The sequence below is a fragment of the Equus caballus genome, chromosome 4, assembly GCF_041296265.1.
Source record: "Equus caballus isolate H_3958 breed thoroughbred chromosome 4, TB-T2T, whole genome shotgun sequence".
Classification (NCBI taxonomy): Eukaryota; Metazoa; Chordata; class Mammalia; order Perissodactyla; family Equidae; genus Equus; species Equus caballus.
The window spans coordinates 105,796,217-105,814,066 of NC_091687.1; the positions used below are offsets into that span (position 1 = coordinate 105,796,217).

At 43.9% G+C, this 17,850-nt stretch overlaps 2 long non-coding RNA genes and 3 other non-coding genes across 5 annotated transcripts; 3 read left to right on the plus strand and 2 right to left on the minus strand.

Annotated features, from left to right (window-relative positions):
• Positions 1-2,936: 2,936 nt before the first annotated feature.
• Positions 2,937-12,471, minus strand: LOC138923844 (uncharacterized). Its single transcript, XR_011438028.1, has 3 exons — positions 12,337-12,471; positions 4,661-5,189; positions 2,937-3,904 (listed from the first exon to the last, which is right to left on the minus strand). It is a non-coding gene; the product is annotated as an uncharacterized lncRNA (long non-coding RNA).
• On the plus strand, positions 10,536-10,607 carry TRNAC-GCA (transfer RNA cysteine (anticodon GCA)). The gene has a single exon. It is a non-coding gene; the product is annotated as a tRNA-Cys (tRNA).
• Positions 11,555-11,626, plus strand: TRNAC-GCA (transfer RNA cysteine (anticodon GCA)). The gene has a single exon. It is a non-coding gene; the product is annotated as a tRNA-Cys (tRNA).
• Positions 12,472-13,169: 698 nt separating the features above from the next.
• On the minus strand, positions 13,170-17,565 carry LOC138923845 (uncharacterized). Its single transcript, XR_011438029.1, has 3 exons — positions 17,015-17,565; positions 16,002-16,880; positions 13,170-14,012 (listed from the first exon to the last, which is right to left on the minus strand). It is a non-coding gene; the product is annotated as an uncharacterized lncRNA (long non-coding RNA).
• On the plus strand, positions 16,924-16,995 carry TRNAC-GCA (transfer RNA cysteine (anticodon GCA)). Its single transcript has one exon. It is a non-coding gene; the product is annotated as a tRNA-Cys (tRNA).
• Positions 17,566-17,850: the final 285 nt, after the last annotated feature.

Below are 17,850 nucleotides of genomic sequence, written 5' to 3' on the forward strand. Positions count from 1 at the left end.
CATAATTTTTTGTGAATATTTACACGCTGATTCTAAAATTTTTATGGCTGTTCAGGAGGCCGGGAGCAGCACCACACTCATGAAGGAGGACAAAGTTGGAGGACTCATGCCGCTAGGTACACCATTATGATAAAAAGATGGTGTGACCTTGGTGCGTGAGTAACACGTAGATCAGTGGAACAGAACAGAAGGTCCAGAAACAGACCTACACATGCATGGGCACCCCATTGATGACAAACTCGGTGCTGCAGAGTAGCGAGCGCAAGAATGGTTTTCCCAGTGAACCTTGCTGGGTTAGCTGGAGAACCATATGGAAAAAATCTCTCGACTGTCACGCAGTACACCCAAATCAATTCCTGGTGGACCGCAGCTCTGAATGTTAAACAATAAAACAATATGTTTCTGGAAGAATACATAAAAGAATATCTTTGTGACCTAGTAAAAAGGTAAAGATTTACTTAAGAGCCCACAAAAAGCACTGAACATAAAGGAAAAGACTGATAAATCAGCCCATTATAATAAAGCATTTTGTTCATCAAAGGACACTGTTAAGAAAGCTAAGGTCAAAGAGAAGATATTTGAAATGCATATAATTAACACAGGACTTATATCGTAATATGAAAGTAATGCCTACAAATCAATGAGAAAAAAGTCAGATAATCCAATAGATTAATGGGACTGGAGCACGCATGTCACTTAAGACCATGTCCAAATGGTCAATAAATTGGTACATATGACCACTTCGGAAAATTGTGTGTCATTAACTACTAAAACGGAACAGCTGCATACTGATGACCCAGCAATTCTACTCCTAAGTATACACCTAACAAGAAGGCCTGTATGTGTTTATCAAAGACGTGTACCAGAATTTTCATGGCTCTTTTTCTTAATAGCCACAAGCTGGCAACAACCTAAACGCCCTTCAACTGTAGCTTAGATAAAAGTTGCTTAGATAACTAATGAATATTCATGTAGCAGGATACTGTACAGCAATGAAAGTGAACAACCGCTCTTACATACAGCAGCACGGCTGGAGATCACCAACCTAATAAAGGGAGAAAGACATCTAAAGTTCAGAAATAGGCCAAAAATGGAGTCAGAAGCTAGAATGGTGGTTACTTTTGGAGAGAGGACATTATGACTGGCAGGATGCACAGGGGTGGTTTTGGGGGTGGTGGTAATGATTTTTAGTCTTCTTTTAGTTTTTGAATTAAGTTTTAAAAATAATTTTCTCCTAACTTAACCATTTTGAAAAATCTCAAGTCCATAGAAAAGTTATAAAAACAGTACAATGAAAATCCTTATACTTTGCCTGGATTTCCGATTGTTAACATTTGCCATAGTTGCTCTCTCTGATATACATATACATATGTAAGTGTATTGCATGTTTTCTGATTCACTAGAAAGTTGGTTGAAGACATCGGCATCCCTAAATGTTTCATTTTCTGAGAACAAGGCAATCTCCTACGTAATCACAATACACTCAGGAAGTTTATCAATGACATAAGCCAGTCACCTCTTATGCCATCCATGTTTTATATTTTTCAATTGTCCCCATAATGTCATTGATAGTTATCCTTTGTTTCCAATGCAGGGTCTCATCAAAGCTCATGTATTGTATGTGACTGTCACGTGTCTTTAGATCACTTTAATCTAGAATGGTTCTCTGGTTCTCTATTTTCTTTCGTGAAATCAATGTTCTAGAGAGGTCCAAGCTAGCTGTTTTGCAGAATGTCTCCATAGTCAACATCCATGCGGCAGCATGGCTGGTCTCACGGACACGGCTTTGGGGGAAAGAGTATGTGAGGCTAAAAACTAGGCCCAAACGTGTTAAAAGTTGGGATAGTGGTTACTTTTTGGGAAAAGGATTTGTCTGTTTGTTTCCTTGTTATTTAGATTAAAGTTCAATATTTCAGCAAAATGCCTACATTAGCGATATTATGCCTCTCTCAGTCTTGTACGTTAAGAGGCAACGATGTCAGTCTGTTCCACTATTGATGAAGTTGAATTTCAATTAATTCAATTATTCAGTTAAAGTGATGTTTGACAGATTTTTCTACATCCTGTTCTCCAATGATTCTCGCCTAACATTAATGATTCTTACCTCAACCAATTTTTACAATGATGGTTACAAAATGGTGATTTTATATTTCTGCAATTGCTTTTACATTTATTAGTTGACTTTTTTTTTTCTTTTGTAAAGAAGAGCTTCCTTTATTCACCTAAAATTTAAGAAAAACCTTAATACAGATTCACGGATTCTTTAATGGGCTATGACACATTGCTATCTTTATTTGTTTCGATACTCAAATTGTCCTCAATTTAGCTAACGCTGAGCCTCTTCAAGCTGGCCCTGTGTTCTGTTGACACGTCCTCACCAGTTTTTGAGAACTTCCCTACCTTCTGGCACAAGAATTTCCATTGTTCACCTTTTCGGTTTTCTGTCCCGTCCTGGAATCCACCACTTCTCCAAGAGTTCCGGGTCCCTTTTAATGGTATTTAATAACCACGCTACGAGCATTAGGAATGCTCATTGCAACTGAGTTGTTGCTTCTAGCCCCTTTCAGAAGACAGAGTTAGGAAAGGTATGTGTGCGTGGTGTGTGTGCACGCATGCGTGCGTGCGTATGCACACACATGTGCGTGTGTATTCACACTGCTTCTGACATTTCCAACTCAACTCCACAGTTCTTCCTTGCCTTCCTGCATTCCATATTTATATCTCCTGTCTCTCACGATTAGAACCCTGGTTCCCCAAAATATCAATATGTTTACTCATTCGCTCAAAAATAAATTCTGTAAGTTATAGCAAAACAACTTACGAAGTAAAGTTCAATATCTCATTGTAATTCAATATCTCTTTTTCTCCTTAAGATGTATGCCACTGAGGGTGTTTTCTTCCTTGTGGTCATGTTATCAATGTGATATACCATTAGGTTTTTTGTTTATGTTTATTTTTAGGTTCGCCTCACACTTATTGTATTATTTTTGGAAATGTAAAACATTAAAATGATTCAAAAGTCGAGGTTACATCTAAGTGTACGCTCAGAGACGAGGCGGTCCCTGCCCCCCTTGCGTCTCATTTCCATCCCCCTGTGAGTAGAGTTCTATTCCTTGCTCTGGATGTGAGCTGACACAGGTATACTTCTTTTTTATTCTTCATAAAACTGAACACTTATGATCTGAGCATTTTTGCGTGTTTCATACACGAATGAAAAAGTTTAAAATAAACCAGTGAGATGTGCCAGTCAGTGTTCAATGAGAGCAGCAGAATCCCTGTAAGTACTATTGAGTAAGGGAATCATTACCGAAATAAGACCTTGCACAGTTATAGGATGAGCTGGGAGGAGTAACAGTCCAGAAGGGGGAGTTGGAGGATTCTGGAACAGTCAGTCAGGCGCTGTCCTAGAGCACGGAAAGGTGGGAAAGTCCGAGATGCAGGGGGCTAGGGAGCAAGCATGTCCTGCAGTTGGAGTGGGGCCGTGAGGGGGCTGGTGAAAGGGTGGTAGGAAGTCACCACTTCTGCAGGTCCTCAGCCAAGTACCTGGTGGCAGCGTTGGGGCTCCCGTTGACGGACAGGGCTGGGGGGACCTCATGTGCCCCTCTGGGCAGGTGTCTTTTCTCTACACTTTTGGGGTCTGTGTGGCGTTTTGATCTTGCTGGTGGCGGTAGCAAGGGCCAGTCTCACTTTCTAGGTCTGCAGTGCTAGGCCTCAGGCAGGGCTTCGTCCAGCAGAGGCATCTCTAGTCCTGGTTCTCGGGCACAGTTCCTGCTACTCCAGCTGCGCTGACCTTCTAATTTGAGGCCCCTTGGGGCAGCTGGGGTGGCCTCCTGGGCCCCAGGATGGGGGTTGTGGCCTCTCAGGCTAAAATATTCAAATAATTTGCCTGGATTCCATCGAGACCCTGCGGAAAGCCAGGAAGTAGCTGTGGTAAGAGGAAAGAGGAGAAGAGACGGGGAGAGGGACAGCAAGCCCCCAGTCCATCCAGGCGTCGGGGATGCGGGCGGGGGAGGGGGAGAGGGCTGGGGGCAAGTTTGAAGTAGACGGAGCTTGCTGAGGAGAGGGAGGAAGGCGGGGCGGTCCTTAGCAATGGGTTTTCATACAGGCGCCTTTGAGTGGTACTAAGAACGATGAGACTGCAAGACTGAGCAGAGAAGGCTTCTGGGGGCCAAAACAGAGAGGGGAGAGCCATGTGGGAGAAGAGGGTCAAAAGGTGAGAATTTGCTGTGAGGCAACATTTCCCTATCTCTAGAACTTTCTAAGAATTAATAGAGATGTCAGTGCACAGGGCATGTGGGCATTGCAACACAGATGAAGAGATATTTACTAGAAACTCCTCATCAGTCAAGGGGACTAGCTCAGGGGTAGAGTATTTGACTGCCGGGGAGAGGTCCCTGGTCCAAATCCAGGTGCCCCTGAAGTAAGTTTGGTTTTAGTCCCCATACCTTCGGCTTGGCTCATCTCATTCCCCAGATTGGGGTGGCACAGTTGGGAGTAGAAAGGAATCTAGTCTCGGTCATCTCCTGGGCTGGGGCCACGGAAAGTCCCAGAACCAGAAATGTGGTTCTAGCCATGACCACCTTGTTTGTTAAGGTGATGTGGGGACTCCACACGCCCGAGCACCAGCACCCCTGGGAGTGTGGTCAAGCACCCGCCTCACCTGGGCCCCGTCTCCGGAGATTCTGACTCGTTCTGTCTGAGCTGGGGCTGGAGGTTTATTTTTCAACAGCACCCTTCTTTCTTTTCATCCATCCACGTCACAGAAACACCAGATGATTCTTCTGGGCTGCCAGATTTAGCAACCACTATTCTGGATCATTCTAAAAGCCCTTCTAGAATAACTTCAGTGGCTTTAGACGTCTTCACCATGAATAGGGGGCGAGGAGAGGCGGCAGGGCTCCGGGCTGCCAGGTGGGAGGGGGTCGGGGTGGGGGAAGGAGAAAGGGAGCAGGAACGGGTTTCATTTGTAGCGGAGCTGTTCCCATGGCTGACGGAAAAGAAGCAGAGCGGCGATGAGGCTGCGCGGGCGCTTATTCGAGAGTCACAGCAAGCGAGGGTGCGAGCCGGGCTGGAGCGTTTGCCTGAGGAGCAAGCGGTCTCCGGCTCAAGCCCGCTGCCTCCTACCCGCCTGCAGTTTTTCACTTATTGAAGGAATGCCTTTTTCCCTCTGGGTCCTGTGGAATTGAGTCCTGCAAGGGGAGAAGAGAGGAAAGACAGTTGGGATCTTTGCCAAAAAGCCTCTTTAGCTTCTTGCAGCCCCAGGTGAACTTCTCCAGGGCTGCCTTGTCCCCTTCTTAACGCTTATCCTTAGAGCCTTGCAGCTGTCGTCTTTGCCATGGGCACGTCCCATCTCCGCCACACATGGCCATCTCCATGGGGGAAATGGGAGCTTTGACACCCCTTGTTGGCTGCCCCCCCATTGAGCACAGGGCTCCCAGCAGGCCCCCAGGGCACCAGTCCCTGCTGCTTCAGCAGAGTCCGCACAGAGTGAACTGCCAAAGGAAGGGCAGTCAGGGGGCTCTTCCTGGGGTGCACTGGTGCCAGGAAACGGCTACTCCCTTCGAGGGGCTGCAGCCACTTCAGTCATGAGGCCCTGTGTCACACCTGGGGGCTGCTTCCCTGCCCCCTGCGTTCTTGGAGGGCCCCAGTCACCTGCCTCGAACAGGGACACAGAAATGCACCGTGGGACGTCCACCTCCCATCTGAGCAGCAGAGACTCTCAGGGCCCCCTGGGGTGAATGAGCGGCCACATGTTTTCTCAGGAAGATGAACCAAGTGGCCTGCTTCCAGGAGTCCTTTAACGCTGAGTGGTGGGGATTTGGAGGAAGCCTGGCAGGCAGGGTTTCAGTTCTGTACTAATTAGCGCTCAGTTACTCTTTGCGGCAGCACCAGATGGTGGACCAGTTGTCCAGTGAAGACATTCTGATTTCAGGTCAATAACCCATATCACGACCATATAGGGGGCTTCCAGCCAATTCACTCCTGCAGCCGTACCAGACCTCAGTGTGTGAATTTATCACCCTATTTTATTCCACTTGACATTCTTATTTGGGACATCAGGAGACCCCTCACTCCACTCAACCTCTTTGTAGACTCGAAAGCAACAATTCCTAAGAGTAAAAATCTGAAACCAATCCTGCATAATCCCTGGCAAATTTTTCCCCCAAACAAGGGAATAATAATCATCTATAGTAATATAATTGTAGCTGGAATCTGCCTACTCATGAAATATTAGCTAAGAGACAAATACCATCATGTTGTAAGGGGCAAGGCAGTTTCTTTTCAAGTTTTGGAGAGTGAGGAAGGAAGTCGTTGCCTCCTCCCGGAAGCCTCCCTGGCTCTCCCTGAGATGCAGCAGCGGCAATCGTGGCAGGAGAAAGAGCATAAGCAAAGGTGGGACGTAAACTGCCTCCTGAGGTGTCCTGAGGCACCTGGGGACCGAGCGCAGGGAGTGGAGAAGGGAGGGTGGGAGAGGGACTCGGAGGGGAGCCAGAGGTCGGGGGTTGAAAGCCTTTATATTCACGCTCAGAATTCGGTTTCAGTCCACTGAGACCCTCCATCCTTTTGCAGCCCTCCAGACATCTCTTTTCCTCCTTTGCCCTCTGCATCAATTTTCATCTCTCGCTGAGGCCAGGTCACTCCGCTCTGTGGATGGCCTGGTGGAAAACCCGTGCATCGCACCCGGGTCACTGCGCCCTTTTCCTCTGGAGGAGCACTGAGTGCTACTGTTCAATCAGCTCTTATTTCCTGAGGGCCCAAGGCACAAAAGTGTCTTTTCGAGGTTGGCCATGAGTCTCTGGGAAGCCGCATCGGTCAGAACTTTACAATGAGAGGTGAGACATGAGATGTGGTGTGGGCCCAGGGACCCGTGAGTAGGACCAGGAGGGAGGAGGAGGCTGGGATGAGGAGCTCACCCCAGGCTGGGGTGGGCTGCGGCAAGGTTCCGGCTCATGTGGTTTTTATTATAGACTTTTCAGATTCAGGACCAGGCTGCCCAGCAGGGGCAAAGTAACGAGAAGTTCAGAACCATGTGTGCAGACTGAAAGCAGCACGTGGGATTCAGCCCCTGGCCTGGCACAGCAGCTTCTCTTCCCCTGGGAACTGAGGCCCAGGTTCTTGTTGCTCGCGGCTCTGCCTTTATTCTTGGAGTGGCTTCCAACTTGCTAGCAGGCCTGTTCCAGGGCTAAGCAGCCTCCTTGCTCCCCTTCCAGTCCCACCTCTGGCAGTTTCAGCAGGCCCTCCTCAGCCCTGAAGTCCTCAGCTGTCAGGAGGGAGTTGGGGGAAGAAGCTGGAACCACTTCTTTGGATTTCGTTTTGGCTCTTCTGGTAGCTAGGGAGCTACCATCCTTTGGGAATGAGCTCACCCCCTGAGGATTTGGTGGGGATGCCCCTCTGCAAAGGGCACCCAACACAAGAGGTGGTTTGTGCATGTGCCCCACTGAAGGGGACTTAGAAAGTGCCTGCATTTAATCAAGACGATAAGGAATCTTCAGAACTAGGTGTGACTACCGGGAACTGCGACCTGAGAAGCTGATGGTTACAGAAAGCTGTGGCTGGCTAGACACATTTACAAAGGGCAAAGGCACAGGGACTATTCGTGTTTTTCTATCGCACGCAGCAGGATCCAAACGACCCCTAGAGAGGAGGACTCTGCTGTAGGCCGGGCAGAGGTCACAAGGCTCTTGGCCAGCACAGGTGAACGCTCACAGGTGTCCAGCCACCTCCCCTCTATCTTCAGCCTCACCACAGACCCTCCTGCCTGTCTTGATGTGGGAAGGGGGAGCCTCGATCAGGGCGTGAACAGTCCTACGATTGGACAGATCTATAGTTGTGAAATAATTTTCATTTTTTTGAAGTTGTAGTTTTGGGGAGGAAAAGTCAAACACTGCAGAAAGATGAGGCGTTATCATGGTGATCATCCTGAGACCCTGCCTGGGAGGCCCCGTCGGAGCAGTCAGCCAGCCTTCACCCTGATGACGTCACACCCGGGTTACAAAGACTGGAGCTTCTCAGGCTCCATCACAGGTTGGGGCTTGTGGTAAGAAGAAAAAAGGAGACACTCGCTTTTCCTGAGGATCCAGGAAGAGCCAGATGGCTGGGGCCTGAGGAACCTGGGACGCGGTTCTCGACATCACCAACAAAGCTTTAGGACTCAGGCCTAAGGCCACCCTTTCTCCTACAGGAGCTTATGATACCCCTCCTGATCAATGACTTGGTCTTTCCTCTATAAACACCTATACGACCTCACTCACCCTTTCTGTTCAATAATCATTTCAACATACACATTTATTTTATGGCCAATCTTTGTACATCTTTTAGATTTCCTCTTCTCCTTTCAGCTCCTCTTCCCTTCTCTGTGTTTATTATGTTAAGCATCTTGAAAAGAGAAAATCTGATTGGTTGTTATCCCTGAGTGGGCAGAACTGCCCATCACCGGTCCACCTGTTTACTGACGAGGAGTGGAGGAAGGCTTCACAGTAACTAATTAATATTCTGAGAAAGATATGAGAAAATATTCCATCTGTGAAACAAGAAGAGGATGCTATATAAAAAAGAATCAGTTACAGAACAAGAAGGGGCTCTTAGAAATGTTTTTCAAAAGGATAGAAGAAATAAAAAATTCAAGAGACAGTTTAAAAAATTTTGAGGCAGTTTCCCAGTAAGTAAAACAAACAAACAAAAACACAAAGGGATAGTTAATAAGAGAGAGAAAAATAATAAAATTAGAAGTTGAAACCTGGAGGTCCAAAAACCAACTAATAAAAGTTTCAGAAAGAGAAAAAGGTGGAGGGGACGTTATTCAAGAAAATCGCCCATAATGAAAGGATATGCGTTTCCATTAGAAAAGATGCTCCAAGTACCCAGCACAATGAATAAAAAATGACCCCACCAAGTACGTCATGGTGTAATCACAGAATACCGGGGCTAGACAGAAGCTCTTAAAAGTTTAAAGAGTGAAAGACTAGGTGATATACAAAGGAGAGGGAATCACAGTGTATTTGACTTTTCATCAGCAATACTAGGCACTAGACCATAGGAAAAATCCTTCACAGTATGAGGGACTATGATTTCTCCATCCAGACCACTAATCAAGAATGTGGGTAGAATTATAGACACTTGCAGACATGCAAGTTCTTAAAAAATGTACCTACACTCACCTGTCACAGAAAGCAATTGGAGGAGTTCTTCTGCCAAAATAAGTGAGTAAATTAAGAAATATTCAGGTTTTGGAATCCAGGAAAGCAGGACTCCCGCACAGGAGAGAGAAGTAGAAAGAACGTCCAGGCAAGGGTGTAGGAGGCTTTCCAGGGAACCAGACCAGAGGTAGGAGGAGGCCAGACAGCTACTGAGAAACAAGAAGCGGAAATGTGAATTATCTGACAGCTTTCACAGTGATAAAAATGTTTTGAAAGGTATTTTATGGAGTGATTAAAGGTTGTGGAAAATCTCAGCTAAATATTCAAAGAAAACTAAGCAGTTGAAACATGAGGCTATTACTAACTTTAGGAAAAACAAAAAGTTCTACCAGAATTCTTAGCTCTGTTCAGCACTGTGAACACTATTAACTAATAATATTGCAAATACTAAACATAGAAACATAGAAAGTTATTAAACCAAAAATTGAGAGATAATTTTATTAGAAAACTGAGAAGGGAAGAAGGCACATGAGTTATAATCCTCTTCATAAAAGTGAGTGAGTTGACGTCTAAACCTGATTAAGTTAGATGTAGCATCTTATGAGATATTTATATCATTTGAGATCATGGAAGTAAACAGACTATAAGAAACAGCCAAAAGAGTGAAGAGAGGTTGCCTCTGGGCAGGAAGGAGATACAAAAGACTGCGTTTTTTTGTGATAAGCTTTAAAAACAAGATTTGACTTTTAAAAATACTTGCACAAGATACTTCAATAAAAAGAAAAAATATAACATCAAAAGCACCCATGTTCTGGAGATGGAAGTTGTAGCTCAGGGTAGCCTTTCACTGTAGCTCCAGAGTTCCCTGGCGGGATGCAGAGGCCCTGTGCAGTCCTCACGCTTTGTTGCTCCCTGACGCTTCCCAGGGCAGTTCCCTGATCCAGGTCAGGGACTGGGAAGTTCGCCAACGTCGCCAACCACCCCCACTGCCACCCTCTGGGTTTAATGCACAGATGCACAGACTGGAGAGACATCTTCAGATGTAGGTACTGCACGTGTCTCCAAAGAGTTGGACAAGGTCTCTTCAAATCGCTGTTTTGTAGTGTAGAATAAGAGAAAAACAGACAAGTAAATCCTAACGGCCCTTCTACCAGTAAATGTCAGTGCTCCTCTGGGCTGCTGCTGTGACCACAGACTGAAGAAAGGGGGGAAGGTGCAGGCATGTGAAGGAGTAGGATTGGGGGACCCCGGGGACTAGGGGATAACCTCTCTGGGGTGAGTTTGTGGAGGAATAAGTTGCCAGCTCTGTAGAAATAAGTAGAAACTTTGAATGTGTTGTAGGAATTCCAGATGTGACTTTGAAGGTAAAAGGTGCTTATTAGACACCCCTGCCAAGTAGGGGGTATAGCTCAGGGGTAGAGCATTTGACTGCAGATCAAGAGGTCCCTGGTTCAAATCCAGGTGCCCCCTGCCCTATTGGTTTTCCTATTCCACTTTCCATTCATCCATGCCAATTATGGTCCTTCCTGAAATTGGGAGCCACAGGTCAGCTCTTGCACAGCTGTACTCTGGGTAGATTACCTCTCCGATGCCTTCCTGCGCTAATATTACAGGTGTCCCACCTCCTTGTGGCATCTGGGGTTTTTTCCTTCTGCATATAACTCACTTCTTCAACTCTATTGAGTCCGCTAAGAGAAGCAGGAATTCTGATGCAGAATTCTGCTAGGCTTTTCCAGGGCAGATCAGAGAGCTGTAGATACAGCAGACTTCCCAGGAACAGACAGTAAATGGTAACCCTAAATTATCACCCTCAACAATCCTTCCCACCGAAACAGTTTGCCACAGTGGCCTGGTGGTCAGACCTACGGGGACAAATCACAGTGTCCAGGTTCTCCATATAGGGTGGATATTTCTCCCTGGGGATCTGGTTTCTCCCATGCCAGAGCTCACTTATCACTTGCTTCAACTTTGTAGACCAAGAACCTGGCTTAGCTACTCTAACAAGAGAGACAGGAATAGTGCAGCATTGTTCCTACAAGCCCCAACTGCTGGAGCTCTGTGACACCACCTGAATTAGAGGCCATTTCTGTCTTCACTGAAGGAAGAAAGACAAAGAGCTGAGAGGCCACGTAGGTGGGTAGTTTTGGGGACGGTTGGCCAGCTCTTGGGCTAAATCAAAAAGGCAATAGGAAATGGGTTGGAGGTTCTTCAGGCAGCTTCTCTCCTTTTTTCCTTGCTGATAACCCCACCCAGGGACCAAGGCCTGGAAAGCTACAGAGCTGGGGGAAGGTGTCTTACTAGGAATCAGGTTTGGCAGCTTCTAAAATCAGTCGTGGAAGGGAGCTATAACTTAATTTTGCAGACCTGAGTGTTACCACACAGGTGAAAGCTATTAATTAGGTCACACTAGCAGCAGAGGGGGTATAGCTCAGGGGTAGAGCATTTGACTGCAGATCAAGAGGTCCCTGGTTCAAATCCAGGTGCCCCCTTACTTATGTGCACTTTTGGTAGCTAAAGTTATCCGTATGCATCTTACCTGGGCCCTCAGTGAAGGTTTAGATCTCCATTAGTGAGGGTTTGCAGGAACCACCCTGGAGCCTCCCTCCCAGGGCCAAATAATATGAGGCCCCATTACGTCCCTATATGTGTATAGGGCTTATCTCCTCAACCCCATTATGTGATAATTAGGAATGAGAAAATACCTTCAAGTAAATGTTAAAGAAAATACTAGATATTGAAAGTTGTCAGTTGCAAACATAGCAGTACTTAGAGGGCAATTTATAGCCTTAATGCATCTATAGTGTTATGAAAAAAAAAGCTGAAAATTAACTAAGCGCCTATCCCAAAAAGGTATGAAAGGGACAGTAAAATAAACTCAATAAAAGAATAAGAAAGAAGGTAATAAAGATTAATTAATGAAAGCATAAATTAATGACATAGAAATCAAATATACAAGAGATAGAGTTGATGAAGCAAAAGTTGTTTTTTGAAACAAATAATAAAAATGAAAACACAGATAAGATTGACAAAAGAGAACACATTAATAACCAATATAAAGAATTACAAAGAATACATTACTACAGTTTCCAAAAACATTAAACAATCATAAGATGATATTATGAGTGACTTTGTGTGATATATATAAATTAAATATAATATTTAGATGGCATGGAAGAATTTCTAGAAAAACAGAACTTACAGAAATAGAGAGGAATCCTTTGTCTGCTACACAGTCCTGGTTCTCTCTCCTTCCTCACTGCTCCACTTTAGTTAGTTTAGTAAGGCCAAGCTGGATCTATGGGAAAACACAAGATTTTAGCTGATATAGGTGCCAGGATGCCAACTTCCTACGCAATTAATGGCAAAGCTCTACACTCTCCTGTCTTCTCCCAGCGACGTCATTTCCTTCATCAAAATCTTCCACTGTGATGTGGTCCCTCCAAACTTCCCTATAAATATATGATGTGGTACAGAGGTAGAATGTCTCTTCTGGAAAACTTGGTAGGATGTGTCCCACTGTGTCCAGCCCAAGACGTTTTCATGGGACAAAGAGAGTTTGGGGAATTGCAGACATCCTGATGTATTGTTTGTAACTTCTAACAAATCTTAGTTTGGACTTATCCTAGTGGTATGTGTCCCTACCCTATGGCTTAGTTTTACCAAAATTGACACAAGAAGAAATAGAAATCATGAATAACCCTATAGCTATTGAAGAATTGAATCCATAATGAAAAATTTTGCCATTAAAAAAAAAAACTACTCCAGGCACAGATAGTTTCAATATGTGTTATACCAAACATTTAAGAAAGAAATAGTGTAAGTCTTACACAAACACTTCTGGAGAATAAAAGCCAAAAAAAGTGGGACCTTCCTCAACTCATTTCGTGAGGTTAGTTAAATCTGATATAAAAATAACAGGGGCAATATAAGAAGAGAAAACAACAGTCCAATCTCATTTATTAACATAAATTTTAAAACTATAAACAAAAGTATTAGTAAATCAAATTCAGTATAACATAAAGAAGAATAATATATAATAACCAAATTAAGTTTATTCCAGAAATGCAAGGTTAGCTTAACACTAGAAAAATCTATCACTGTAATTCAACACACTACTGGATATAGCAAATGCTGTTGGTGTCCCATTGACAATCCTCCAGCACTTACCATTTCTGTGTATGCAGGCCCAAATTTCAACTGTGAGCACCTGCAACTTTATATCTGAGGACTTCCTCAGGCAGCCAGGACACGCAAGAGGCTAAAAGTGCTAAGGAGCTAGCACTCTGCCCCCAAGAGCAGCCCTCAACCAATGACTGACAGGAGTTGGTAAATAAATACCGTAGCTCCCTCATCCTTTGGGGAGGATGACTCTAGGCATGTTACACATTCTCACAGTTCCGTAAGAGTAGCTTTAAGCTCCAGTTGCCTATAATGCCAACTGGCCCAATATCCCACCTTTTATTGCTTCCTTCCTCTTGCTGTCTGACTTACCTACTCTCTGCTAATGTTTACTAGACTTGTCTCCCAAATAAACTACTTGCACTCAAGTTCGAGTTTCAAGGTCTACTTCTGGAAAAATTCAAACTAAGACAACAGATTACAGGGGGAAAAATCACATGATCACTAAAACAGACGGAGAAAACATTCAATAAAATTCAATACACATTCATGATTTCAAAAAAATTCCTGGCAAACTAGGACAAGCTTTTTACCTCCTTAAGATGCTACAAGCTATCTCCCTAACATATAGAATTAAATACTATTTAATGGTGGGATGTTGGAAGCTTTCCATTGAAAACTGAAAACAAGACAAAAATGTCTACTATCATCTCTTGCGTCCAATGATGCACTGAGGTCGGAGCCAGGGCAGTCGGGCTAGAAAAAAACAGAAACTTACAGTTACAAAGGAGAAACAAAACTGGGGTTGTTTGCAGATGATATGGTTGTATACGCAGAACATAAAAAGGGCCTCTAAGCACATCATTAGAATTAGATGGTTTAGCAAGGTTTCTGGATTCAAAATTAAAATTAACTATATTTCAATGTACCAGCAACAAATTTTAGAAAATGAAATAAAAAGATCCCACTTACAATAACATAGAATATCAAATTCCAAGGAATAAATATAACCAAAGATTTGCAAAACTCTGTGCAACTATAAAACGTCATCATATATATAATTTTATATAACATTTATAATTATAATTTATTTTATATATAATCTTATGTAATTTTAATCAAAATTATATATAATTATACAGAAATGTATACAATTTATATAGAATTATATAAATAAGTACATAAATTATATAAATATATATTACATATAAATTATATAAATTTACATGATTATAAAAACAATTATAAAACACTGTTGAGAGAAACTGAAGAAGACATAAAATGATAAGAAGATATACCACTCCGGATTTGAAACCTCAACATTATAAAGATGTCAGTCAATTCTCCCTACGTTTTCTAGAACTTCAATGCAACCTTAAAATACCAAGATTGTGTGTGTGTGTGTGTGTAAGTAATTTGATAAGCAGATTCTAAAATGTGTATGGAAATGCATAAGGCCAAATGGCTAAGACATTCCTGAAGAACTTGCTCTCCAGGATATCAAAACTTATTTTAAAGCCACAGTAAGAAAGATAATGTGGTATTAATGCAGGGATAGGCAAATAAGCCAATGGATGAGAACAGACATATCTTAGAAAGAGGCCCATGCATAAGTAGACACTTGATTGATGATGAGCGTGGCACTGCAGAGCAGCAAGGAAAGGCTGAGCTGTCTGATAACTGGTGTTGGGGCAATTGGGATCCATATAGACAAAAAGGGAACTGGACCTCAACCTCACACCATACACAAAAATCAGTTCCAGTGTGATTATGAAACTAAAAGTGAAATTTTAGAATATAATATAGGAAAATTTAGGGAAAGATCCCTTAAAAGTACACATTGTCACAAGGAAAAAGATTGATGAAAGTGTCCATTATTAAAATTAACTTTCAGTCATCAATAGACACCATCAAGAGAGTAAAAAGGCAACCCACAGAGCAGGCAAAGATGTCTGCTGCACATATAATTGATTCAGGGTTCATATCCACAATATATAAAGAGCTTGCACAAAACAATAAGAAAAATACAGACAACACAATAGAAAAATGAACAAGAGGTTTGAGCAGGCACTTCATAAAAACGGACATCCAAATGACCAGTGAGCATATGAAAAGAGCTCAAACTTTATTAATCTTCAGGGAGATGCAAATTAAACCAGAATGAGACATCACTATGATGATGCTAAGTGTCGGTGAGAATGTGCAGCAATGGTAACTCTCAGATCCTGCTGGTGGTAGTGTAATTTGGTATAACCACTTTTAAAAACTGTCTGGCATTATCAATTAAGTTGAAAATATGACCACTCTATTATTCAGCAAATATATTCCTAGATATACACCTCAGAGAGTGTACATGTACATACAAGAATGCTCATAACAGCATTTCTCTTAATAGCCCCAAACTGGAAACAACTCAGATGTCTGTCAACAGTGGGACAGATAAATCAATCATGGTATAGTCATTCAAAGGAAAGCTAAACAGAGTTGCTTTCTTTTTGCGTCTTCTAATCTCTCCCTCCTTAGGAGCTTAGCCCTTCCTAAATCCTGTCTTTAAACAAGGCTGACTCCTTTCTGACTCCCTACTGTGCACGGGCCTGAGGCTCTGCCCCTGGAGCACTGACCCTCTAGGCCACTGTGTCCTGCTACCTCAGTCCTCACCTTCCTGGACTCACACTGGTGCCTAGTCCCTGGCCTCTGGGGGGTCCTTTCGTGCTCTTGCAGGCTCATCAATCCTTTCAATTTTACCTGGCGGTCCACCTCATGGCCAAAAAGATAAATCCAGAGGACTTCAGCGTCACTGTAGAAACCAGCGTTTCCGCAGCCCCTTGGCCAGGAGAGGAGCGGAGAAGCTGCTGGGCTACCTCCCAGGGAGGCTGCCAGGACCCCAAGGGGAAGGCTGGCAGGTGAGAGGGAGGCATTCCAGCCGGAGGAAGAGACATTTGCAGAAGAAGTTTACCAGCTCCTGTGACAACAGCAGAAGCACGGCCTTGGCACGGACGTAGAGATGAAAAGGTGCTAATCAAAGTGTGTTTTTCCTCTAGATGTGACCGGGCTTCACCCACAGATCAGAGAGCTGCTGGGTCGCATATGGTTCTTCTCTAGTGGCATTTCTTGATCCTTGAATTAGGTTAGAATAGGTCTGTTAATGCTTTTGGGGATTCCTACATCTACTCAGCCACTCTGACTATTTCTTGGAGTGGATCATTCTCCACCTATAATAACTGAAGAAGTGAAAGTTGGGCGGGTCATCTTGTGTCCTAGATTGTACTTTAGTAGAAAGTACCCTGAACTGAATGCCAGCCCATGAGGGTCAGGCCCTCATTACGTAGATTTGGCCAGACACCTCGATCAGGTCACATTTCTCTTTTTTAGGTATCCACCATGATGGACACAGGCGTTTGACTCTGAAGGCCATTCTAAAAGTCAGTGTCAGTGCTTCTCCAGGCTGCTGCCCACACGCTGGGGCTGTAGGCCGGGAGGGCACAGGCTGCGGGGCTTCTGAGGAGGGAGCTGGGCTCCTGCTATGCAGCAGCCTGAGGAGTTTTCCCTGCAGCAGGCCTGGCAGCTCCCAAAAGAGGTCCATCTTGAAGTAGCAACTCAGGTTTCCAGGTAGTCTGGGTGTGACTGTACAGATGAAAAACATTAATTAAGTCATACCACAACAGGAGGGGGTATAGCTCAGGGGTAGAGCATTTGACTGCAGATCAAGAGGTCCCCAGTTCAAATCTGGGTGCCCCCTATGTATTTCTAATTTTTACCTTTTAAATTGGTGCTGCATTTCAACTTCTGCTTCCTCATTAGACATCAATGTAAAGATGTTTTCCCAGAACCAGCAAATGTTGAAGCTTTAATATGACAGCTGGCAGTTCTTAACTCCAAACATAAGTTAGAATCATCAGAAGAGTCTATAAAAGTGCCATTGCCTGGGCCCCACCCAGACCAATTAAATCAGAATACCTGGAGTGCAGCCCAGATATGGTAAAGGCTCCCCGGGCTCCTAGTTTGCAGCTAAGTTGGGAACCAGCTTTCCTACTGCTTCAGGAAGCCTTCTCAGACCGAGGTGGCCTCATCCTGCTGCATCTGCCTGGCATCTTGTGTTCTGGATCTCCTTTTATTCATCCTTATATGTACATCATTTGCAACTTGACCTTAACAGTCAACTCCAGGAACAAATGGTGTTGCAGCATTTCTTAGTTTCCTTAATTTCCCTCTCCATCCAGGCGTTCTCCCGGGGGCTGGGTGCAATTGGTCTTCTATTTCCAAGCCAAACCACCAGGCTCCGTGGCTCAGGGAGGGAGTCCTCAAGGGGCTGAGAGAGTTTGCAGAGGATGAAATATCAACATGTTAAAGCGTAAGTTTAGGTTGTGTAACCATTAAAGACAATTTTATGTCTTATTCAATGACCAGTGAATTTTATCAACCATTTCAAAATCAAAGAATGTGATGGCTTTCTATGGTTTGGAGAACAAACAGCTGAATATTTTTGTAGAAAACCTCTGAATTCATTGTGGGTTCAGAGATTATAGCATGTGATTCAGAAGTACAATTCATAACTTTTATTATCCCTTATGCTAATCATCTTTTATGATGTTCC